This window comes from Cetorhinus maximus, chromosome 1, assembly GCF_964194155.1.
Source record: "Cetorhinus maximus chromosome 1, sCetMax3.hap1.1, whole genome shotgun sequence".
NCBI classification, from domain to species: Eukaryota; Metazoa; Chordata; class Chondrichthyes; order Lamniformes; family Cetorhinidae; genus Cetorhinus; species Cetorhinus maximus.
The window spans coordinates 91703215-91729517 of NC_135879.1; the positions used below are offsets into that span (position 1 = coordinate 91703215).

At 44.0% G+C, this 26303-nt stretch overlaps 1 long non-coding RNA gene across 1 annotated transcript; it reads right to left on the reverse strand.

Annotated features, from left to right (window-relative positions):
- Positions 1–353: 353 nt before the first annotated feature.
- LOC144685741 (uncharacterized) lies at positions 354–23663 on the reverse strand. The gene is made up of 4 exons (XR_013577778.1): positions 23558–23663; positions 6247–6415; positions 5993–6151; positions 354–875 (listed from the first exon to the last, which is right to left on the reverse strand). It is a non-coding gene; the product is annotated as an uncharacterized LOC144685741 (long non-coding RNA).
- Between the last annotated feature and the right edge of the window lie 2640 nt (positions 23664–26303).

The following is a 26303-nucleotide window of genomic DNA, read 5'->3' on the forward strand; positions in this document are numbered from 1 at the left end:
TTCATAAGCATCCTCCAGTCTGTTTTGGGTGGGTGAACTGTGTGCCTATATACATGCCTTCATGAAAATTGCATCATGTGGGTCTTGGTTGTCAAGGAAAAGGTGGAAATTTCCACCTGATTTTCCATTACCAGCACCTCTTTTGCAGGCAGGAAATGGGGAAATGGGCTGGTGGCAGTTTGATATCATTCATGCCCACTGTCGCAAGTCTTGTTACTTGTTATAAAGCTTACAATTAATAAAGCAAGGCACCAACAATCTCTCAGCTTTCACTGTTCAAACCATATACTCAATTTAATCCTTAGATAATTAGCAGCTTCAAGAAAATCCATGTTCGTATTTTTTATACATGTGTATTTCTGCTACAGTAAAATTAATCATTGTTTCATTGATAATGTTAAATTTGCGCTAGTTATGTCACTGAAGATAAAATCGACATATATCTCAAAACACATTTATTCAGTCAATCTGCTAACATAACCATTATGCTCTCTACCTCCTGGCAGCTGCTGTTGTTCAGTTGATACCATTCCATCCAGGTCTTGCCACATACAAAGCCACATGAACCTTTCCCTGCTTGAAACGATTGCACCCTTTCCTAGGATACTGATCTTCAACCTTTTGGCACATATGGCATTATATTACAATGTTATTGCCCTACTAGTTGTTCAGGGTTTGTTACTCAATCCTTCTATCTGATATCCAAAGTCTTTCTGTCTAAAAGTTTTGTCGCTGTGTTTTTCAAGATCCAGTTCTCATGTAAGCAAAGCCAACCCCTGTGGCAGCTAGATGTTGCCCTCATACAAGTTCCTTTTCATGTCTTTAGTGCATCTCTTTTCCTCCAAAGCAGTTTCCACACTTCAGTAGCTTTAGTGCTGTAAAATGAATAACAGTAAGATGCACAGGAAGAATTTTAAATAAAAATTAAAGCATTTAAAAATTTTACACTTGCTCCGCTCATCCTTTCCTTTTCATGCATTCTTCTATCAGAGCCCTAAATTTCCTCAACAACAGCAACTTGCACTTATATAGCACCTTTAATGTAGTAAATTGTCCCAAGGCACTTCAAAGGAATGTAATCAGACACAAATTAGCTCAGAGACATAGGAGGGTACATTAGGGCAGATGACCAACAGTTTAGTCAAAGACGTAGGCTTTAAGGATTGCCTAAAAGGAGAGAAAGATGGAAGGGATTAGGAAAGGAATTCCAGATCTTACATTCTAGACAGCCGAAGGCGTAGCCACCAATGGTGTGATGACAAAAGTAGGAAATGTACAAGAGATCCTCACTTTTCTTAATACAATGGAGATATAATGCTTCTAAGGACTCAGTACAAGAGCACAAATGAGAAATCAGTTTCTGCCCTATTTTCAAGCTATTGATTTTTTGGTTTGTGTTGGGGAGGGGGAGCGGTGTTGCAGGGGTACATCCTTCTCTTCTGGGATAGAAAGTCAGCTGGGTGGAAAACAATGGCATGATGCCACACACTCTAATTCCTGTCATTTTTACCCCTAATGCACTAAGTGTAACTTACAATTAGATAAATGAGGCAGAATGGTTTTCTTGGATCTGCTGATTTTGGGAGAGCTGTTACACTTGAAGTTTCTCCCTGCCTGGCAAATTTCACCTGTGCCTCAGATTTACTGCATATTTTTGGAAACTTGTCTTTCTCTTAGAGAGTTACTGAAATGGACTTTAAACTATAAGATTCTTTAGTCACCCCCAAATGTATTAGCCCCAACCATAGCAAAGGATATTGGGCACTCTGAGTTTCCCTATGGTGATTACCCTCTGGATGTAATATTGGTGAAAGGGAAAAGGGAGGCCAGAAGAGAGTGAAGAAGAATGCAGTAGCATCACAGAAGGATGAGGCATCCAAAGTGGTAGGTGGTAGCATAGCAGTATTGTCACTGGACTAGTATTCCAGGGACCCAGGGTGATGCTCTGGGGTTGAATCCCACCACGGCAGATGGTGAAATTTGAATTCAATAAAAATCTGGTATTAAGAGTCTGATGAAACATTATCGTAAAAACTTATCTGGTTCACTAGTGCCCTTTAGGGAAGGATATCTGCCTTCCTTACCTGGTCTGGTCTACATGTGACTCCAGACCCACAGCAATGTGGTTGACTCTCTACTGCCCTCAATTAGGGATGGGCAATAAATTCTGTCCTAGCCAGCGACATCCCTACACCCATCCCATGAACAAATAATTTTAAGAAGTGAACCGCCCCTCCCCCATCCCTGAAGAATCTCTATTCCCACAAGATCTTATCATGGCATCAGTGAGGAGCTTTGCAGACAATTGGATTACCTGAACTAACCTCTGCAGCTCAGACAATGATTATCAAAGTAAGAACATTTTTCAATTTATATGCCATTAGCTCATTCCTGGCTGCAATGAGGGATTTCTTAAATATCACACAAAATGATCCTCAGTTTTGGATTCACCATTAGGAGAACTGGGGATTAATATATTTTGCTATGACTGATAGGCAGTAGAATGTAAAGGATATTCGATTTTACAATGTTGCAGGCTCAGGGGAATAAATGAGACCCATATTGCACTTATTGAACTTTAAGAGTAGAAGAGATATTTAATGCTCAAACTGTTTGAGATCAGCAATGAATTCCTTGTGTCAATGTCAAACTTACAGGTAATTGTACAGGCGATTTTTTCGGAGTTCAGCCTCCCAGCTCTAGTCTAGGACAAACAAGTGTCAGAGGGATTCTGAGTGACAAAGTTTGCCCCTTGCGCCAGAAATCAGGATCTCACTTCGAGTGCCATCCTCAGCAGTTGGAGGTTGGTAGAATGAGACACACTCATTAACCAGAGTAGTCACCATTTGAGCAGGTTGAGCAACCTCCCAAGCAGGTTAATTTATTGTACCCTGCAATTTGTTAGCAAAAAAGAAGTGGAAATGGAATTACTGCAGCAAGCAGGACTAGTTACTGTGGAGGTTGTCATTCCCAGAACCAGTATCATGTGGTTCCTGACTGTGAGGAGTTTACTTTGACAGCTTCCAGAGAAATAAGTAGGTAGATTAGAAGTATGATATTTCCCTTGGTTTAAAGCAGCTCCCTGACTACATTCCTACCACAATGTCTCCATCTTCATGTCATCTCCAAGCTTTCTATGAGAAAGCAGTTGCCTTTGTGCTCACCAAACAACAACTTATATTTATCTAGCATCTTTAACATTCCAAGGTGCTTCATAGGAATATCATGAAACAAAATATAACACTGAGCCGCTTAAGGAGAATTAGGTCACATGACCAAAAGCTTGGTCAAAGAGTAGGTTTTAGGGAATGCCTTAAAGGTGGAAAGCGAGGTAGAGAGGCAGAGAGGGGTGTAGGAAAGGTATTCCTGAGCTTGGAGCCTAGGCAACTGAAGGGGGGGCCACAAACAGTGGAGCAACTAAAAGGTGAAAGTAGGTAGTCTTAGTGATGGCACGAATATGGGGTTGGAAGCTCATCTCAGGATTGAATATGACACTCAGTGTGAACAGACTGGCTTAATCTCAAACTGTGGCCAGGATAGCTAGGAAATGGAGTTTGGAGCAGAGACCAAAAACAACAACTTTAATTTTCCCAACATTTAATTGAAGGAAATTTCTGCTCATCCAGTACTGATGTCAGATAAGCAGAATACAACTTCACTTCAATCAGACCTATGAGACCTAAGAAGCTTATAAACAACATAGTGCGTCAAGGTTTTGTGTCAAAATCTGGCAATTCCCTTCCTAACAGCACTGTGGGCGCACCTAAGCAAGATGCACTGCTGTGGTCCACTGTAAAAATTGTAAAAATGCAGAGCTTTCTCAAGTCTATTTCTCAGAGCTTTAAGAGAGCAGCTTGTCCAAGGAACAGGCACTGACCTATTCTAAATCATTGCCATGAGGGTAGGGGAAAGGAAGGAGGAATGATTGCAGACTGCAATGAAGTTGCCACATACTTCTGGCAAGAGGAGAATGCTTCCCTGATGTTGTCGCACATTAAACCAGTGGACTTAAACAATGGACTGAAGCAGTCCATGTCCAAATGCAGCAAGACCTTAACGATATCCAAGCTTGGGCTGACAAGTGACAAGTAACATTCATGCCACACAAGTGTCAGGCAATGACCATCTCCAACAAGAGAGAATCTAACCATTGCCCCTTGATGTTCAATGGCATTACCATCACTGAATCCCCCACTATCAACATCCTGGGGGTTACCATCGACCAGAAACTGAACTGGACTAGCCATATAAATACTGTGGCTACAAGAGCCAGTCAGATGCTAGGAATCCAGTGGCGAGTAACTCACCTCCTGGCTCCCCAAAGCCTGTCCAGCATCTACAAGGCACAAGTCAGGAGTGTGATGGAATACTTCCTACTTACCTGGATGAGTGCAGCTCCCACAACACTCAAGAAGCTTGACACCATCCAGGAAAAAGCAGCCTGCTTGATTAGCACTGCATTCACAAACATTCACTCCCTCCGCCACTGACGCACAGTAGCAGCAGTGTCGACTATCTACAAGATGCACTGCAGGAATTCACCAAGGCTCCTTCGACAGCATCTTCCAAACCCACGATCACTACCATCTAGAAGGACAAGGCCAGCAGATAGATGGGAGCACCACCGCCTGGAAGTTCCCCTCCAAGTAACTCCCCATCCTGACTTGGAAATGTATCACCATTCCTTCACTGTCACTGGGTCAAAATCTTGGAACTCCCTTTGCAACAGCATTGTGGGTGTATCTACACCACATGGACTGCAGCGGTTCAAGAAGGCAGCTCACCACCACCTTCTCAAGGGCAACTAGGGATGGGCAGTAAATGCTGGCCCAGCCAGCGAAGCCCACACATCGTAAAATGAATTTAAAAAAAATTCCACTAAGACTCCTGTCATCGTTGCATTCACTAGGAGCAGGACTTCAGTATCAAGCCATAAACATGATGGTTCATCAAATACCCTTCTTTTCAGAGCAGGATTAATGAGGTCAGAATCTACTAGCTCCTTAGCCAAATGTATCTATCTCAGAGCCTCTGCTTGGATATGGCAGTGCCCTCCCCCATTCCTCAATCCTATGGACCCCTGTGCTCTGTCAAATCCTCAATGCTAATTCTCATCCTTATTATCTTGATAGAGTCATAGATTCATAGAGGTCTACAGCACAGAAAAAGGTCTTTCGGCCCATTGAGTCTGCGCCGGTAATCCCATTTTCCAGCACTAGGCCCACAACCTTGTATGCCATGGCATCGCAAGTACACATCTAAATACTTCTTAAATGTTATGAGGGTTTCTGCCTCTACCACCCTTTCAGGCAGTGAGTTCCAGATTCCCACCACCCTCTGGGTGAAAAAATTCTTCTTCACATCCCCTCTAAACCTCCTGCCCCTTACCTTAAATCTATGCCCCCTGGTTACTGATCCCTCCACCAAGGGGAAAAGTTCCTTCCTGTCTATCTTATCTATCCCCACATAATTTTATACACTTCAATCATGTCCCCCCTCAATCTCCTCTGCTCCAGGGAAAATAACCCCAGTCTATCCAATCTCACCTCATAACGAAAACTCTCCAGCCCAGGCAACATCCCAGTAAATCTCCTCTGCACTCTCTCTAGTGCAATCACATCCTTCCTATAATGTGGATTCCAGAACTGCATGCAATACTCTAGCTGTGGCCTAACCAGCATTTCATACAGTCCCTGCTTTTATATTCTATGCCTTGGCTAATAATTGATCTCCTTGGGCAAAGTCCTGAGCCAGAAAATGAATCATGTGATGGTCAGCTATGTCTAGAGATAGACAGTTCAGCCTCTTCCTTGTTATCATTCTCCTCCCCTTACTCATCTAGATCCCATCACTTTGACTGATCGACAGAGGAACCAGAAATGAGCTAAGATAGTCCATGCGACACCCAAACAAAATGACAAAATTGAGTTAGCTCTAGGCCTTCCTGGGCTGTGATCATTTAAATGTTGTGGCAGATTAACCACCCACTCACCTGTAGCTGACACAGGCCCAATGACTTTACCATTGACAGCCAAGGTGGAATAACTGTTTAGTAGTTCTGTCTGGTTTCGCATTGTAGTGAACCAGCTGCCTCACATTCGGATCCAGCTGCTGAGGGCCTGCCTCTCCAGGGCACTGTATGGTATTTTACCTGGAACATGATTAACAGCGTTAACTGAAAACAAGCATTTTTTTTTTTATTGAGTCTGGGGAAATGGGCATCAACTGAAAGGCTATATTTTTTACCTATTGTTAGTTGTCTTGAGAAAGTAATGGTGGGCATCCTTCAAAGAGTCTAAAGGATATCTCTCGACTGCTAATGGACATCTGAGGGTCAGGGCTCCTGAGGAATGGCAGTCACAGGTTTACACTGGAATGGAGCTGCACATTTCTCACCCGACCTCCTGACTCCAGCCTGGTGCAAAAAGTGCAATGAAGGGGGTTCCCGAGGCCTTCTGTGCTGTATAGCAGCATCGAGGGTAGTGAAGACATGCCCCATTTTTACAGCATTGGACGCTGTAAAGCAGGTAAGTTTGAAGGTCCCAGCAACTTTGAGGAGCCAGGGAGAAGGCAAGTGTGTGGTGAAAGTGGGTAGGATGGGGGATGGGGGGGTTGGATGGGTCAAGGGGGAAGGATGGGTCTGGTGGTGTCAGGTAGTTTGGAGGTGGAGGGATAGGGCAATATCGGGGGGTGAAAGGGTGTTTGGGGGGTTGGGAGGGTAGTCGGGGGTTGGTGGGGTAGTTGGGGTAGTTAGGGGGTGGGGGTATTTGGAGGGTCAGGAGGGTAGTTTAAGGGTAGTCGGTAGGGCGGAGGGTTAGTCAGGAGGATAGTTGGTGGGTTGGGGTGTAGTCAGGGGGTTAGGAGGGTGGCAGGGTAGTTAGGGAGTAGTTGAGGAGTGGGGATGTAGTTGAGGGGTCGGGAGGATAGTTGGTGGTGAGGGCAGTTAGGGGTAGTTTGTGGGTCGGAGTGTAGTCAGGGGAGCAGTAGGGGGTCAGGTGTTACGCAGGAGTTAGAAGTGGCTTTAATTCTTCTAACTTTTCCCGGGTAACTATTCTGGTAAGAGATTCGGAACCATCCAAAGTCTCCAATTTAAATCAGAGTATCGGATGATTCCCACTGCAGGGTAATTGCCCAATGGAAGTTTGAAATTCCTGGGCAGTTAATGTGCAGTCCTGACAGGACTTCCAGGGAGCCTCAGTGCATCTTCTGGGGCACCTCTGGAGTACAATCATCTCCCCTCCCCCACCATTGGAGATGGGACTTTCTACAGGGAGGACATGCGCCAGAAGGATCCTGTAACATAACAGGTAAGAGTTGTAAGAGGCTGAATACATGAAAAATACATGAGGGGAATTCCGTATGTAGTTTGGAAGACTGACACAGTGTGCTATGCATAACGACTTGCCATTCCATTTAAGAAGTGCTTGTGATTAGTGATGTCAAAGTGCAAAAGGAAAAGTCATTGAATTTGGTCTGTTGTCCTGGGCAAGGCCGGTGGCACTCAGTGCCATTGCTATCTCGATCCGCATGGCTCTTTAGCAGATTTCTCCCATACAACTATGGAATTCTTCACACTACATTCTTATTTGTACTATGAGGACCTTGGTATGAATTTCTGCATTAGAAAAAATCTGCACTTTGTAATTAGACCCTGTCCATGTCAGGATTTGGGCTGGCTCTACTGTTTCATGAGTTGATGAGCATGCCCACAAGTGTTCCAGCTCCTGAAAACTCTGCTACATGTTCTGAAAAGAGTTTTGAAGAAGCACAGTGCTGTCAACATGCTGAGAAAAGTCGGAAGGGAAAAGACACATCTGAGGTTGCTGTAGGTTTTTAAGTTTTGCAGTAACAAGTTACCTTCTCCTTCCATCTTCTCCTCCCACCCGTGGACCAGGCAATTCTCCCATCATGCACAGGAGTTGCATTTTTGGCCTCAAAATGATTGTGAAAGTGAGCTTATGCTGGGAAGTCCAGCAGGGTTGGTAGTGAACATTACCAGTGGACAGGAGTATGGCTCTGCTGATGTTTGTGCTTCTGAAACAGTCCAGGAGAAATTTGGAGCCCTTATGAATTTTAAATTTCACTTTGTCTTATTTCTTCATAACTACAGTTAATGTTTTGCATCACATTTTTTGAAATATATGTTATTGTTAAATATTAAATCTATCTAGTATTCCATGTTTTAAAAACTTGTATTTTGATTGATAAAACAGAAGTTTCAAAGGCAATTTTTTTCTCAGCCAACTGAGTATAGGAACGTTAAAGTTTTTTCTGGCTATTCTCCTGTATCTTTTATGGTTGATATTGTATTTCTAAAGGATTGATGAGATAAGTTTCCAATGAATTGGATATGCTGCAATAAATTATTTAATTAAGAACAGTCCTATCTTAGGTTTACAGAGATGACATAGGATTATTTGGAGTGGTAACCACGATCATAGGGTACAAACATCCAAACTAACACCACCATTAAAACTATGAATGACAGACAGGCATGGAATGAATTGAATGCACTGTCACTTCAGGATGCCTATCTCAGAACTTGGCGCAGTCGTGTTAGCAGGGTTCAATGGATGAAGGGATCGAGTATTAAGACTCTCGGCAGGGGAATGTAAGCACCACAGGTCTGAAGAATCTGGAAAGGGAAATAAGAAGGAAAGGGCAAGTCATGTGGCCTGTATTTGACCTAGGATTCCTGAAAGGTTTTGTAAAACTGCAGGAGGCAAGGACCCTCACCATTGTCAAATTACAATTATCTGTGCAGGATGGCAGGATGATCAAGAACTCTGCTCTCCACATTGGTTTGGGAGTCTGTTATCTATTCTGACTTCACCCAGATAGAATAAAGCCTTGTAATCAGTGTAAATGAACAGTTCTGTACAAGCTAGTTTCAGACAAATAACCCAATGTATTAATTAAGTAGTCAGCCTGCAGACGGAATGTGGTACAGCATATCAACAACTCACATTTATATATCACGTCTCACAAACAGCTCAAGTCACTTCACAAATGACCAGAGAACATTGAGCAGCTAGGAAGAAATAAAGTTTTGAGGTGAGACTGAAGGGTAGATTTTGAGTATGCTTATGAAAGTGAAGCATGAAATGTCAAAGTACTGAGGAAAGGATGAGTGAGAGTGGTAGTAGAGGAGGTTGGGAGGTTTTAGGAGTGGAGAATTGAACTGGTTAATTAGGAAGAAATGTGTACACTGGCTGGAGAAGTTTGCTGATGGAAGGTGGTGAGGGTCCACATTGGAACTTGAAAATGAAAACAAGGGCCTAGAAAATTAATTGTGTAGTGCCTGTTCTCCAGACCAAAAAAAGTGTTGTAGGATCCAATATGTGATGTGTGTGCATTCATACAGCAATGGAAGTGCAGAATACTGTTGGAATTCAGGGGTGTTAGAGACATTTAACCCTTTAAACTCTTCAGTCTCAAGTTCTGAAATTATTTGAACTGATACCTTTATTGCTGACGGCGGTTGTTATATTCATTATAAGTAAGACTTGACATTTGCTAATGTCTGAACAATAGTATCAAAGTGAAACAGTGGGCAGAATTTTGCCCTTGGTGGGCGGGCAGGCCCCACCAGCTCGGAGGCGGGCAGGCAGCTGATCGCTGCCACCAAAGTGGGCCCTGCCGCCATTTTAAGTGGGCGGCCAATTAAGGCCTGTCCAGCGGGCTGCCCGACGGGAAGCGCTATGCGCTTCCTGTGCGGGGGGCGGGGGGGGAGGGATTCCCCAACTGTCAAAGTGCGCTCTTTCACGCATGCGCATGAAAGAGCGCACATCTCCCTGAGACTAATTGCTGTCTCAGGGAGATCACTGACAGCGTTTTAAATATCAAAAATAGAAAAATCAAAAAATTATTAACATGTCCCCCTCATGTAACAATGTCACATGAGATGAGACATGTAAATAAATATGACTTAAATTTTAATAAACTTTTTAAAAACAGACATGAAACCTCATCCCGCCAGTGGATGAGGTTTCATGTTCTTTCAGAAGCCCGCCGGGGCTCCTGGCCTGCCAGCCAGCCTTAAGGTTGGACGGGCAGGGCCTTTAATTGTCTTAATTATCCTGTCAATGGCCTCAATTGGCCATTGACAGGTCAGCGGGCAGACAGCTGATTTCGCTGTCCGCCTGCCTTCCTGAATATTTAAATGGTGCGGGATGATTCCCCCCGTCATCCCGCGTCATTTTCACGTCGGCGAGCAGGCCCCGCCCCCAACTTGCCAATGAAAAGATTCTGGCCAGTATTACCATTGCACCCTGGGTAGAAGCACAATCTCCATGTAAGTATCTCTGGCCATGCCCAGGCATCGTTGCATCAGTCAATATGACAGGTAACACCTCTACATTCTCTGTGCGCAAAGCACCCTTATTGTACTTTCTTTACACAGCAAATCCTATGGAGACCAATTTAATCCAATCATTACCTTGCTATTATTTGAATAGCCCAATTACAAAAGATGTCATGTATCCATTTGCCTACCTGAGCCAGGTCAGATGGATCTCTGACTTCCCAAGCTCAGACTTCTGTCAGCTCATAAGCATTCCAATGCAAAACTTGACTAAGGAGAACATGGTAGTCTTGGCACCCAGATAGCTTGCCTAGGATTCAAGGCACTATTGTTTTCACTGTCCTCTTTTGGGTTGCTGTAATTCTGCTAAGGTATTTATCTTTTAGTTCTCATGCAGCATGTGGCAGCAAATTACCCTACATGACAGTGAAACTCAAATGCTGCAGATCTCCTTGCTTCACAAATTGCCTAATTTTCGATAACTATAAATAGTAATACAAAATCAAAGCACTATCTTAAAAAATATGACCATAATATATAGGAGCTTTGGAGTAGGCCATTTAGTGCCTTCAGCCTGCTCCAGAATTCAGTTAGATCATGGCTGACCTGTATCTTAACACAGAGATAAAAACAAAAAGCTAAAAGCTACTGCGGATGCTGGAAGTCCAAAACAAAAACAGAATTACCTGGAAAAACTCAGCAGGTCTGGCAGCATCGTTGGGAAGAAAACAGTTGACGTTTCGAGTCCTCATGACCCTTCGGCAGAACTGAAGTATAGTTAGGAGAGAGGTGAAATATAAGCTGGTCTAAGGTGGGGGGCGGGGGGAGAGAGAAGTTGAGGGTGGGGTGGTTGTAGGGATAAGCAAGCAGTGATAGGAGCAGATAATCAAAAGGTGTCACAGACAAAAGGATCAAAGAGGTGTTGAAGGTGGTGATATTATCTAAGAAAAGTGCTAATTAAGAATGGATGGCAGGATACTCAAGGTACAGCTCTAGTGGGGGTGGGGTGGAAAGACTGACGACAGGGTATTACAGTTATAGATTTAAAAATAATGGAAATAGGTGGGAAAAGAAGAATCTATATAAATTATTGAAAAAAAAGGGAGGGGGAAGAAATGGGGTGGGGATGGGGGGAGGGGGAGTTTAAGATCTAAAGTTGTTGAATTCAATATTCAGCCCGGAAGGCTGTAAAGTGCCTAGTCGGAAGATGAGGTGCTGTTCCTCCAGTTTGCGTTGAGCTTCACTGGAACAATGCAGCAAGCCAAGGACAGACATGTGGGCAAGAGAACAGGGTGGAGTGTTAAAATGGCAAGCAACAGGGAGGTTTGGGTCTTTCTTGCAGACAGACCGCAGGTGTTCTGTAAAGCGGTCGCCCAGTTTGCGTTTGGTCTCTCCAATGTAGAGGAGACCGCATTGGGAGCAACGAATGCAGTAGACTAAGTTAGGGGAAATGCAAGTGAAATGCTGCTTCACTTGAAAGGAGTGTTTGGGCCCTTGGACGGTGAGGAGAGAGGAAGTGAAGGGGCAGGTGTTGCATCTTCTACGTGGGCATGGGGAGGTGCCATAAGTGGGGGTTGAGGAGTAGGGTGTGATGGAGGAGTGGACCAGGGTGTCTCGGAGGGAACGATCCCTACGGAATGCCGCCAGGGGGGGTGAAGGGAAGATGTGTTTGGTGGTGGCATCATGCTGGAGTTGGCGGAAATGGCGGAGGATGATCCTTTGAATGCGGAGGCTGGTGGGGTGATAAGTGAGGACAAGGGGGACCCTATCATGTTTCTGGGAGGGAGGAGAAGGCGTGAGGGCGGATGCGCGGGATATGAGCCGGACATGGTTGAGGGCCCTGTCAACGACCGTGGGTGGAAAACCTCGGTTAAGGAAGAAGGAGGACATGTCAGAGGAGCTGTTTTTGAAGGTAGCGTCATCAGAACAGAACTAGAGCTGTACCTTGAGTATCCTGCCATCCATTCTTAATTAGCACTTTTCTTAGATAATATCACCACCTTCAACACCTCTTTGATCCTTTTGTCTGTGACATCTTTTGATTATCTGCTCCTATCACTGCTTGCTTATCCCTACAACCACCCCACCCTCAACTTCTCTCTCCCCCCGCCCCCCCCACCTTAGACCAGCTTATATTTCACCTCTCTCCTAACTATACTTCAGTTCTGCCGAAGGGTCATGAGGACTTGAAACGTTAACTGTTTTCTTCTCCACCGATGCTGCCAGACCTGCTGAGTTTTTCCAGGTAATTCTGTTTTTGTTCTGTATCTTAACACCATGGCCTGCGGGTTTGCAGGCAGGGAGGGACCCCGTAAAATTTCCCAGGTGGCCTTCCCACCGCCCTCCTGTCTGCCCCTACCCGCAATTTTTCATGGGGTGGTCAAGACCTAGGGCATCCAACCTGCCCTTTCCCCAGTTGAGGCTCTTAAGTGACAATTATTGACCACTTAAGGGCCGTTTACCATCCAGTCTCAATTTTGAGGTTGGTGGGAGTGTTCAGGGTTGGGTGGTGGGGGGCTGGGGGTGGTGGTGGTTGGGGTGGTAAGCCTGGCAGGTCAGCCTGCTTGGGCCTCGGGCTGTAAGTGGCGTGGGGAGGTGGGGTGGGGGGAGAGGTACCTCCCTCAAGGGTCTTCATTCAACATTTGGCATCCCCCCCCAGGTCTGTTCTCCATGGGTGCTCCATCCCACCTGGCCTCTCTATCAAGATCCCTACCCTGCTCTCCCCAACGCCCCCACTGGGCCTTGCCTCACCTTTCCTCCTGCCATGAGACCCCCTCACTTACCTGGTCCTGGACTGTGGGACTTTGGCTCTGAGGGTTGCTTGTAGTCCTAGTCCTGCTGCCACTGGCACTACTGGTACTACAATGCTGTCAGCAACTCTCTGAGGCGGGACTTCTGCCCGAGTTAGAGGCAGCGGGGGGATATGAAGTCCTCTTTCCAACCAATTAACCCTCATTGGAGCATTAAGTTGCTGATGGGGCTGCCATAATCAATGGGGATATTGATGGGGTGGGAAACAGTGACATTCAAAAAAATCCTGTCCCATTTACCGGCCCTGGTTCCATAATCCTTAATACTCTTGCTTAACAAAATTCAACCAATCCCAATTTTGAAATTTTCAATTGACCTATCTGAGCCTCAAAAGCTTTTAGAGGAAGATTTCTAGATTTATCCTTTGCCTGAAGAAGCACTTTCTGACATCACTCCTGAATGGCTTAGCTTTAATTTTAAGCTTATAGCCCTTGTAATGGACTCTCCCACTAGAGGAAATAGTTTCTCTTTATCTAGCATATCAATTCCTTTTATCATCTTAAACATTTCAATTAGATTATCACTGAATCTTCTATACTTGAGGGAGCATAAACCTAGTCTGTGCAACCTATCCACGTAATTTAACCCTTTTATGACTTTAAAATGATTCAATTAAATGTGCCTGTTCAGTCATGCCCCACCTTGTGACACTGCTTCACTAAAGACCGTACATGGTCATGAGATCCCCTTGTGCAACATTATGGGAAATCGCCGAATATTACATATGTTTTTATTGTGCTTCTCTACCAGTCTAGTGGCAGTGTATGTATGTTAATTAATCCCGGGATTTTCTTTAGTCTCCTCTCCCTGACAACCTGACCTGCTATGCTCTTAGACTTTAATGCTCATTATCTAAAGACTGGTGATCCCAAAGCATCCCATGAATGAATACATTTGTTGTTCTCTAATGATTGATGCAGTTTCAATTTAATGTTTTAACATATAATTTTCAAACAGTGCTGCTTTCCAAAAAATAGTAAAGGGATTGAAGCATGAAAGAAACTCAAAAATCCTAAGGTCTCACTCCTGGGAGTGCATAGCGGATATTTGACAGTGTTGCCCACAGTTTGCTGATCATTAATTTTAATGATTGGACAATCATGGGTTGCACACCTGAATTTTCAATGCAAGATCATTACAGACAGACCTGAAAATAATCCATCTGGTATGGTCATACCTCTCCTATTGGTTTAGCTAACTGTACTGCACATAGTACTGAGTTAGGTCACACTTCCAATCAACACTTTGTGCTAAGTTAGTTGATTCTTCCCAGGGCAGTAGTATCAATGCTATAATAAGACTCAGTTCCCCTGAGCTACAGATGACAAAAATCTGCAGGTGTTGCTGCCCTTGATTAGTATTGAGTAATTCCTGCTGGAACTCTGCTTGTGTCAGTCGAGAATAGGATCAGGATCAGCTCGGTTCCCCCCCACACCGTCCCCCACGGTGAAATAATTTGCCTACATTTACTAGCAAGTTACCTGCATGAAGAAGGCTAAAGGTTGATGGCACCTGTCAGACTGTACTTAGCATAAACCAGCACTTTCGGTTCAAGAGGGCAGAAAAGACAAAGTGCAGGAATAAATAGGCCATTGTCAACAGAACAAAAAATGGTTATCTGATCTAACTGGAAAAGATACTAAACTATCCACTTCATGTGATCAACTAAATATATACTCGTGTTCCAGGAATAGGGGATTTTCAAATAATTGAATTATTCTGTAACGCGACCTGGAATCAGGTCATCTGCTTGTTCTCTTGCCAAGCCATGATACGTGTAGATTTAGAGGAAAGAGGGGAATTTAAGTACTTCAAAGAGTGTTATTTTCTATTCCCTGTGTGATACAACATACCCATGTATTTATTGGAGAAGTAGTGCAATGTGAAATCGGTGAGAATTCCAAGCCTCGTTCTAAAGTTTTTCTGTAAGGCAAAACTGAGGTCATAAGTGTACACTAGGGGTCACTCTTGCTACCTTGAAGTGAAGTTTTAAGAGCTGGAAATGTAAATTATATTAATTAGTGGAATCAGCTGAAGTCAGCTGAATCAATAGGTTAATTAGGGTAGGCAAAATCAGCTTTCCTGAGGTTATTGCACAAGAACCCTGTTTTCAGATCCTGGCAAATTTGGGTGCGAGCTAGGTATCAAACACATGCCACTAATACCAGCAGTGTAGGGATGGGGAAAGGGGGCATGCTCTTGTCTATTTCTCAGAAAAGTTGGCCAACCAGCTTTTCTTGAAGAGTGCTGCTCGCCTTAAAAGGGGATTCGAGGAAGGGTACAGCTGAATGAAGCTGGAGGTGCAGGAGATATCTTCATACATGTGTAAGGACGGCCATGGAACAGACTCCTGCTCGCATGAATGATGACTTTGGGCAGATATGTCACCCATTGGCATTTGAAAGTTGCAACTGGGTCCTACAAATGGCATGGACAACTGATTTGCATATTACATGAAACAGGCTGACTTGTCACCCATCTCCATAAATGGACCCAAAATATTGGTGGATGGATTAGGAGTAGGAACAATGCATTTAATTGAGTACTGCATTGTCAAGAACACTATTAGCCTACTCCTAGCTAGCAGAGGTCAAAAAAGTCAATCCCACTGGGTTAAATTCTATGACTACCCGTGGTCAGGAAAATGTGTCGGTGCACCTGTAAATTAGGGCACCTTGCCATTGGCGGTGTGCCTGCCGCCAGCCTGCCCAACCCCGCACCACCACAATTTTACAGGTGGCAGGAAAGGCAAGTAATTAAAAAGGCAAATTGTACGTTGGCCTTTATTACAAGCAAATTTGAGTAAAGGAGTTAAGACGTCTTACTGCAATTATATAGGACCTTGGTGAGGCCGCACCTGGAGTATTGTGTGCAGTTTGGTCTCCTTACCCAGGAAGGATATACTTGCCATAGAGGGAGTGCCATGACTGTTCACTTAATTAATTCCTGGGATGGAGGGATTGATCTATGAGAAACAATTGAATAGACTAGGCCTTTATTTTCTTGAGTTTAGAAGAATGAGAGGTCATCTCATTCTAACATACAACATTCTTATAGGGCTCGATGGGCTAGATGCAGGAAGGATGTTTCCCTTGGCTGGGGGGTCTAGAACCAGGGGACACAGTCTCAGAATAAGGGGTAGGCCATTTAGGGCTAAGATGAGGAGGAATTTCTTCACTCAGAGGGTGGTAAATCTTTGGAATTCTCTGCCCCAGAGGGCAGTGGAGTCTCAGTCATTGAATGTGTACATTACTGGGATTGATAGATTTCTACATATTAAAAACAGCAAGGGATATGGGGATAGTGCAGGAAAATGGTGTAGAAGTAGAAGATCAGCCATGATTTAATTGAATGGTGGAGTGGGCTCGAAGGGATTTGGGGGCATCCATGGTTCCTCTTCCACGCAGGCCTTCTGCAATACTGGCAGTGGCCACTGATCCTAGCGTGGCACAGAGCTGCTGGCCTCTGATTGGTCAGCAGCTCTAAGAGGTGGGACTTCCTCCTGGGGATGAACGGAAGTCCCCCCTCATACTCATTAAAGGGCCGTTGCCCAATAAATTAAAGTGGGGTGGGCTGACCAAGCGGAGGCAGCCTTACCCCTGAAATTTATGCTGGGGTGTGAGGAGCCCGCCCTCAGGATTTATATCCAGTCTATTGTGTCTCCCTCCAACCAGTATCCTTGTTTTGCTACAATCCTTTTTATTAATCATCTGTTTTGGAGTTCTGGCAGCAGGGCCCTACATTTGCTCATTGGATATGTGATGCATCAAATTTGTATGATCTTACTTGTATCAGAAGCCATTGTCTGAGGATGACATTGTAAAATGTATTCCTTTTGATCCTATAGGTTCTTCTCAAGATGAGGATGTCCAAGGAAGCACCTATGCTAAACTACAATACAGATACTAACAATCCAGAACATTCAGTCAGTGAGTTTGTTAAGAAGCACCAGGAGTAACATCAATCATAAGTGGGGGAGAACAAGTTGAGATGGGAGAAAAGGAAGCTGATCATTCTCACAAGGCTATGAGCCCATGCCATTTGTCAACAACATGAGTGAAGGATCACTATTCTAGTGTATGAGTATTCAGGCCTTCCGGACTTCATATGCTAACTTGACTCGGTTTGTAACATTCTCACCTCAAAGTCAGGAGGCTGTATAATCTATGTTCCTTAATATTTGACCCCTTTGCATTGAGTCTCTGAACCCAAATCATCATTGTAAATTAGAAGTCAAAGTGGTTCGAACAATTAACCTTGGGAAACCCAAAGAGTTACTTCCCTCATGTTACTAGCATATAGAGGCATGCAAAAATTTAATTTTTGATATCAATTTTTTAGGTAAAAAGTTAAGGTGTGACCTTTTACGTGGGCAATGTTTTCTGGGGTCTTATTTTCAATTAAAACACACCAGTCTGGTTTACCTAACATGGTATTCAAAAGAATCCACATCGGGGAAACAGCGCAACTCCAACCATCTGTTGTCTTTCTGTTTTTATTAAGGAGACTCCACCCATCACCCCCCGGGCCCAACAGATTAGTTACCAGATTGTTCCCTTCCCCTTCCCTGGCCCGGCCAGTCTGTCTTATGCTGTAAGGTCAGGGAGGCCCCAGATATCTAGGCTGAGCACAGTCCCAGTCTAGGGACACAGATTGTTTTGTGGAAATGGTCTGCTATTAGGTGGAATGGGGAGATTCTCCTGGGTCTGTGATGAAGCACATCCCCCACAATCCCCTCACGTTCCACAAGAGGGAGCAGCAGTGAGGTTGGGCCTGCAGTTTCCATGCCACTCAGGGACCCAGGGAAGGGAAGAAAAAGGCAGGGCCATGCTGTTAAAAAATATCATGCTAACACCCCCATCCCTTGACCTAGGCCTTGGTGAAGCAAGAATGCATGGAGTGGGTACTCGCTAGGGCTCAACTGGCAAAGCCCAAACCTCACCTCCCCTTCCCAAGAAGGCTGACGGTGATGGTTGAGGACACAAGGTCCTGGTGTTCCTTTATTTAATGTTTGGTCTGGAATTTGGCCACCAAAACGTGTTTCCTTGGGCAGAATTTTTAGCTTGGCGTGCGGGTGCATGCCCAACCCGCTTGAAGTTGAAATAGCCTGTGTTGATGTTGGGCGAGTGTCCCAATGTCATCGCATGCTCGCGCGATATTTCGATCAGTGGGAGCATGCTAAACTCAGGAGTGCACCCACTGACAATTAAGAGGGCAATTAAGTCTATTAATGGCGCAATTAATGGAGATTTTACGTTGCCTGTTGGCAGGCGGGTGAGGATGAGGTTTCCGTTATGAAATTTAAAAAAAAAAATCTATGGAGGGAATTTTTATAATGCCTAAGTTCAGGTGACTGTTTGTGATGCTTGCACATTTTTGTTGATTTTAAAGTCTTTATTTGAAACTTTTGAAGCCTTCAGCTCCCTGAGGCAGCTCTCTGCCTTCAGAGAGCTTCCTGTGAGCGCTTGCCTGCGCTGACTTCAGCGCTTTCCCTCCTCCCGCTCCCACCCCGGCAGCGCTGAGCATTCCAGTGTGCGCTTCTCACTGTCTGGCCATTAATTGGCCAACTCGCGTGAAATCGCGGTTAGGGGCCAATCGCGGGTGGCGTTCCGTTCCCCGCCCGGTCCTGGGCCTTCCAATTGTGCATGCACGCAGACCTAAAAATCCTGCCTCATGTGTACTGTTTATTTTTCTTCTCTAATCAGTTTCTTCCCCCAAAATTAAAAATCGATCTACATTCTTCCTGTTTTAATTGACAAGTAGGAACTGAAGGAAACATGGTAAATGTAACTTTTTTTTTACTGAATAATGAATTGAGGTTTTTGATGTGATTTTAGAGATTATACTTTGATTCTGAAATTTTTGGGCTTTGATCCCTGAAAAACTAACATCAACATTTACATTAGGCATATGAAAAAAGAGTTTTAAGCCAAAAATCACGGCCCACTTTTAGAAGAGATCGACTTTTCCATGGGTATTTATGGTATCATTCCTTGAACCTATTGTTTCCAACCTTGCAGCTAATTTCTTATTCAAGTTTTTGAGTCAATCCTCACAGCTTTCAGTTTATTCAGTAGCCTCCCAGGTGGAGTTTTCACAAATGCCTTTTGGAAATCTAAATATGTCACATTGTAGGTTTACCACAGTCAGGTAGGGTTGTAATTTTCTCAAATAAATCAAGCAAGGTCTTCCCTTTATAAAGACACGTTTACTGTTGTTTACTTGGCTGTTGTTTAGATAATTGCTAATTTTAGTCTTGATAAACAATTTAATTATTTCGCACAGAATTGAATTAAAACTCATATGTTTGTTGTTGCCTGTTCTGTTCTGTCAATCTTTTTGAATGTGAGCAGCAGATTAGCTGCTTCTAATCTACTAGTCTGTCATAATGATCATTGTTGCTACACAAATCTCCTTCCTAGCTTCCCTCAACACAAAAGGAGAAGGATAAATAACATTGGATCATGGAGGCTTGGTATAAACCATGTCAATCTCTCTAGGACTTCCATCTTAGTTATACCAATGACCAGAGCTTTGCCTTGGTACTCTTTGCTTTTGGAGAGGGCTTGTTGTTCATGTGTTTCCTTGTGCATACTTTGAGGAGCAATCATTCAGCATAGTTGTAGTCATTTTTATCTTTTCATATTGTCATCTCTTGCCTGACAGTCCTATTGCTATCATGGCAATGAAAGAACTTTTTTACTATTGTGTTTCTCTCAGCTGGTTTGATTTTTTTTCTCGGTCTGACATATGTATGAACATATGAATTAGGAGCAGGAGTAGCCCCCTCGGCCCCTCAAACCTGCTGCGCCATGAGTTCATGGCTGATCTGATCGTAACCTCAACTCCACATTCCCACCTACCCCCGATAACCTATCACCCCCTTGCTTATCAAAAATCTATCTAGCTCTGCCTTAAAAATATTCAAAGGCTCAGCTTCTACCACCTTTTGAGGAAGAGATTCCCAAAGACTCACGAGCCTCTGAGAGAAAAAAAAAATCCTCAGCACTGTCTTAAATGGGCAACCCCTTATTTTTAAACAGTGACCCCTAGTTCTAGATTCTTCTGCAAGAAGAAGCATCCTTTCCACATCCACCCTGTCACTGTCGCTGGATCAAAATCCTGGAACTCCCTCCCTACCAGCACTGTGGGTCTACCTACACAACATGGACTGCAGCGGATCAAGGTGGTAGCTCACCGCCACCTTCTTAAGGGCAACTGGGGATGGGAAATAAATGCTGACCCAGCCAGCGAACCCCACATCCCGTGAATGAATAAAAAAAGAGGCCCCTCAGGATCTTATATGTTTCAATCGTACTCTTCTAAACTCCAGTGGATACAAGCCTAGCCTGTCCAATCTTTCCTCATAAGACAACCCTCCCATTCCAGTTATTAGTCTAGTAAACCTTCTCTGAACTGCTTCCAATGCATTTGCATCCTTCCTTTAATAAGGAGACCAATACAGTGCACCAGATGTGCACCAGATGTGGTCTCACCAATGCCCTTTACAACTGAAGCATAACTTCTGTACTTTCGTACTCAATTCCCCTTGTAATAAATAATAATATTCTATTAGCTTTCCTAATTACTTGCTGTACCTGCATTATAGCCTTCTGCAATTCATACACTAGGGCACCCAGATCCCTCTGCATCTTAGACCTCTAAATTCTCTCACCATTCATATAATATGCTTCTTTCTTATTCTTCCTGCTAAAATGGACAATTTCACATTGTTCCACATTTTACCTCATTTGCTAGATCTTTGCCCACTCACTTAATCTATATATACCTTTGGAGACTCCTTATTTCGTCTTCACAACTTAGTTTCCTACCTATCTTTGTATCATCAGCAAATTTAGCAACCATACTTTTGGTTTCTTCATCCATTCAAGTCACTTATATAAATTGTAAAAGTTGAGGCACCAGCACACCACGTGTTACATCTTGCCAACCAGAAAAATACCCATGTTTGCCTATCTGTTTCCTGTTAGCTAGCTAATCTTCTATCCATGCCAATAGGTTACTCCCTACACCATGAGCTTTTATTTTCTACAGTAGCCTTTGATGTAGCACATTATGAAATGCCTCTGGAAATCTAAGTACAGTACATCCACCAGTTCCCCTTTATTCACAGCACATGTTAATTCTTCAAAGAACGCCAATAAATTGGTTAAACATGATTTTCTCCTCACAAAACCATTTTGACTCTGCCTGGTTACCTTAGAATTTATCTAAGCCCCCTGCTATAACATCTTTAATAATAGCTTCTACTATTTTCCCTATGGCAGATGTTCAGCTGACTGCTTTCTGTCTCTGTCCATTTTTGAATGAAGGAGTTACATTCTCTATTTTCCAATCTAATGGAACTTTCCCCAAATCTAGGAAATTTTAGAAAATTAAAATCAATGTATCAACAATCTCACTAGTCACTTCTATTAAGACCCTTGGATGAAGTCCATCAGGACCTGGGACTTGTCAGCCTGCAATTCCAACAATTTGCTCAGTAGCATTTCCCTGGTTACTGTCATTTTCGAGTTCCTCGCTTCCTTCTATTTCCTGATTTACAGCTATTTCTGGGATGTTACTTGTGTCCTCTATAGTGAAGACTGATGCAAACTACTTGTCCAATTCACCCGTCATCTCATTTCCATTATTAATTCCCCAGGCGGTGCATGGGGTGCTCGGGGAGGGGTGGTGCCTGTGATGGGGAGACTCCTTGTGCTCTGAGTAGTTCACCCGTTTGGTCCCCACTTGATACTCAGCTCTCATCTGTGGCTCCTATAAGTTGCTTGCAAGCAGCAATGGCCACACCATGGGCAGTTGCTTTGACAGGCGGGCTAAACCAGGTGAGGACAGCTGACAGGTCTCCAACCCTCAGTGAGTTTGGGATTTGCCTATCTCTAGCATGCAAAGACTGTTCCGGCAGACTGGGCAGAAGAAATTGCTTGATTGATTCAATGGTCAAGAAGACGGCCCAGCATAGCGCTGTGGAGCATAAAGAGCATGAGAAGGTCATTCACTGCAGCCAAAGAAGCCTTCAGTAATAATGGGCCTCTGAACTCAGGCTTCTGCGGTCGAGAGAGTGGAATTGCTCCTGTGCAATGGTTCTCCCACTTTAAAATCATTCTCGCGCAGGTTTTTGTGCAAACTCATCTTTGTTTCTTCATTCCAAAATCCTGCAGCAATAGAGGCGTGGTGAAGTGACAGATGGAGGAGGCCAGTAGAGGTTTTGTTACAAACCTGCACATCGGCAGCCCTGGGACTTGTGGCTGCTCGACTCTGCACCCAGGATAGCACAGGAATTCGGCAGCATCCAGGGCGAATGGGTAACCCTCATTAGGGCAGCACTGCCTACCCTTTATGAGGGACAGGGTTAGAAAAGGTACCCCAAACATTGTCTGCCCTACAAATGTCTGGCTAGCTTACTGCAGCTGGCAGATCATCCATTAACCAGTCAAATAACATCAAAGTCAAAGGAAAAAAAACAATTTATCATTGTAGCTTGGAATGTCCAGACTCCGTGGAACACAAATCACACAACAAGACCTGAATGGAAAACAGCGCTTATGCCCAAAGAACTAGCACGCTATCGCATCAATATTGTGGTATTGAGCGAAACACGGCTCACTGGTGAGGGCTCACTAAAGGAAGACGGAGGTGGCTACACTTTTTTCTGGAAGGAGAAATGGAGAGTGAGGACGGGATACATGGTGTAGGTTTCGCGATCAATCATCTTTTATGAAAGACATTACTACACTCCCTGTTGGGATCAACAAGCGCCTCATAAAGTTGTGTTTTCCACTTGAGCGAAGGTCAAAACAGTGGCACATGATCGACTACATCATTGTGCATCAGAGGGATCTCCAGGATGTATGAATTACCCATGCAATGCGAGATACAGAATGTTGGACAGATCACAGACTAATCAGAGCAATTCTCAACTTGCGAATTGCTCCAACTCAGCGCAAGTGACCAAAAGTTGTCAGATCTCCTTTCAATGCAGCTAAACTGTGTAACATCACTTGCTATAACCAGCTTCAGAACACACTTGATCAAAAACTCAAAGCTGGCGTACCCCTACTTGGAGACTGCTTCGAGAAGTGGAACAAGCTTAAAGACATTGTCACTGAAACAGCAAACACTGCTCTTGGACCAAAGAAGTGAATGCATCAGGATTGGTTTGATGTAAATGACGAAAACATCTCTCAAATCCTGCAGGCCAAAAATTGACCATATATAGAGTGGCAGAATGATCCAACCTCCACCTCCAAAAGAAACAAGTTTCAATACCTGAAGAGCAAAGTTCAGAAAGAGCTTCATATGATGCAAGATAGATGGTAGGAAAGGAAAGCTGAAGAATTACAGACTCCAACAACTCAAAAAAGTTCTTCAGTTCTATCAAATTTGTATAGGGACTTTCTAGGACAGGCTACACACCATTACTATCGGCTGAAGGGTCTTCCTTGGTCAAAAATCAGACAGAAATAAGAGACAGATGGAAAGAACACTTCAGCAGCTTGCTGAACAGACCATCCACCATCAACCCCACAGTCCTGAACCAGATTCCTCAGCGACCAATCCTTGATGAGCTTGACTTGCCTCCTTTCTGTGGATGAGACCAAGAAAACCACTAAGCAGATGAGCTCAAGCAAAGCTTCAGGAAAAGATGGAATCCCAGTGGAAATTTTCAAAGTAGCAGGCCCTGACACAATAGAGGACTTCCATGATATCCTCTTGGTTCTAAATTCTAAAAGTCTAAATTTTTATTTTGTACAAACTGAATGAAAGTCTAAATTTTTATTTTGTACAAACCTAATTTAGTTTGTAGTTGGCATTAAACTGAAATCTACAGTTTAAATTCTGTAGATGCCAGCTTTAAGCAGGGTTTTTACAGGAACATAGGAACAGGAGAAGGCCATTCAGCCCATCGATCCTGCTCCGCCATTCAATATGATCATGGTTGATCGAACATTTCAATACCTTTTACCCCACTATCCCCATAACCCTTTAGGTTATTGTTAATCAGAAATCTATCAACCTCTACCTTAACACACTCAATGACTGAGCTTCCACGGCCCTCTAGGGTAGAGAATTCCAAAGATTCACAACCCTCTGAGTAAAGAAATTTCTCCTCATCTTGGTCCTAAGTGGCTTCCCCCTTATTTTGAAATTGTGTCCCTGGGTTCTGGACTCCTCAACCAGGGGAAACATCTTACCTGCATCTACCCTGTCTATTCCTTCAGTATTTTGTAGATTTCAATGAAATCACCCCTCATTCTTCAAAACTCTGGAGAATACAGGCCCAGTTTGCCCAATCTCTCAGAGTCCCGCCATTCCCTGGTGAACCTTCACAGCGCTCCCTCTATGACAATAATATCCTTACGGAGGTAAAAGGACCAAAACTGCGCACAGTCCTCCAGGTGCGGTCTAACTAAGCTTCTATACAATTTGCAAAGCTTGAATACAATTTAGTGATAGCGACCACAACATGGTACAATTTAAGCTTATTATGGACAAAGAAATAGACAAGTTGCAAAAAAATGTTTTGGATTGGGGGAGAGCGGATTTTAGTAAAATAAGACAGGATCTGGCCAAGGTAGACTGGGAACAGCTACTTGTGGGGAAATCTACACAAGGGCAGTGGGGGTTATTCAAAAAGGAAATGGGGAGGGTACAGGCTCAACATGTTCCCTCTAGGCTGATAGGAAGGAGTAACAAGCCCAGAGAACCATGGATGACCAGAGATATTCAGGATACGATGAGAAGGAAAAGAGAGGCTTTTAGCAGATACAAGGGGAGCAAATCAGCGGAGGTATTAGTGGAGTACAGAAAGTGCAGGGTGGAGCTTAAGAAAGCAATTAGGAGAGCAAAGAGGGGATATGAGAATGCTCTGGCTGGTAAAAGTAGGGAAAATCCCAAGATATTCTATATCAATGAGAAGAGAATAACCAGGGAAAGAGTTGGGCCTATTAGGGACCAAGGGGGCAATCTATGGGTGGAGCCAGAGGACATTGGTAGAATGTTAAATGAATACTTTACATCCGTCTTCACCCAAGAAAATGAGGATGAAGGTATGGAACTCGGGGAAAGAGACTGCGAGGTTCTTTATCAAATTGATATAGGGAGTGACAAGGTATTGGAGGTGTTGGCAGGCTTAAAAGTGGACAAATCTCCAGGTTCAGATGGTTTGTGTCCCAGACTGCTGAGGGAGGGAAGGGAGGAGATCGCAAGGACTCTGACCCAAATTTTTAATTCCTCTCTGGCCACGGGGGAGGTGCCAGAGGACTGGAGAACAACTAATGTGGTTCCGCTATTTGAGAAGGGTTGTAGAGATAAGCCAGGTAACTACAGACCAGTGAGTCTCACGTCAGTAGTAGGGAAACTATTGGAGAAAATTCTGAAGGAGAGAATCTATCTCCACTTGGAGAGGCAAGGTTTGATCAGGGATAGTCAGCATGGCTTTGTCAGAGGGAGGTCATGCCTAACAAATTTGATTGAATTTTTTGAGGAGGTGACCAGGTGTGTAGATGAGGGTAGTGCAGTTGATGTAGTTTATATGGATTTCAGCAAAGCCTTTGACAAGGTCCCACATGGGAAACTTATAAAGAAGGCAAATGTACATGGGATACAGGGTAATTTGATAAGGTGGATTCAAAATTGGCTTAGTTGTAGGAGGCAGAGGGTGATGACAGAAGGCTGCTTTAGTGACTGGAAGCCAGTGTCCAGTGGCGTACCACAGGGGTCTGTGCTCGGTCCCCTATTATTCATCATTTATATAAACGACATAGATGACTATGTCGGGGGTAGGGTAAGTTTGCGGATGACACAAAGATTGGACAGGTGGTTAACAGTGAGGTTGAGTGTCTCGGGCTACAGGAAGATATAGACGGGATGGTCAAATGGGCAGATAAGTGGCAGATGGAATTTAACCCTGAAAAGTGAGGTGATACACTTTGGAAGGAGTAATTTGACAAGGAAGTATTCAATGAACAGCATGACACTAGCAAGTTCTGAGGAACAAAGGGACCTTGGCGTGTGTGTCCATAGATCTCTGAAGGTGGAGGGGCATGTTAGTGGGGTGGTGAAAAAGGCATATGGGACACTTGCCTTTCTCAATCGAGGCATAGATTACAAAAGTAGGGAGGTCATGTTGGAGTTGTATAGAACCTTAGTGAGGCCACAGCTGGAG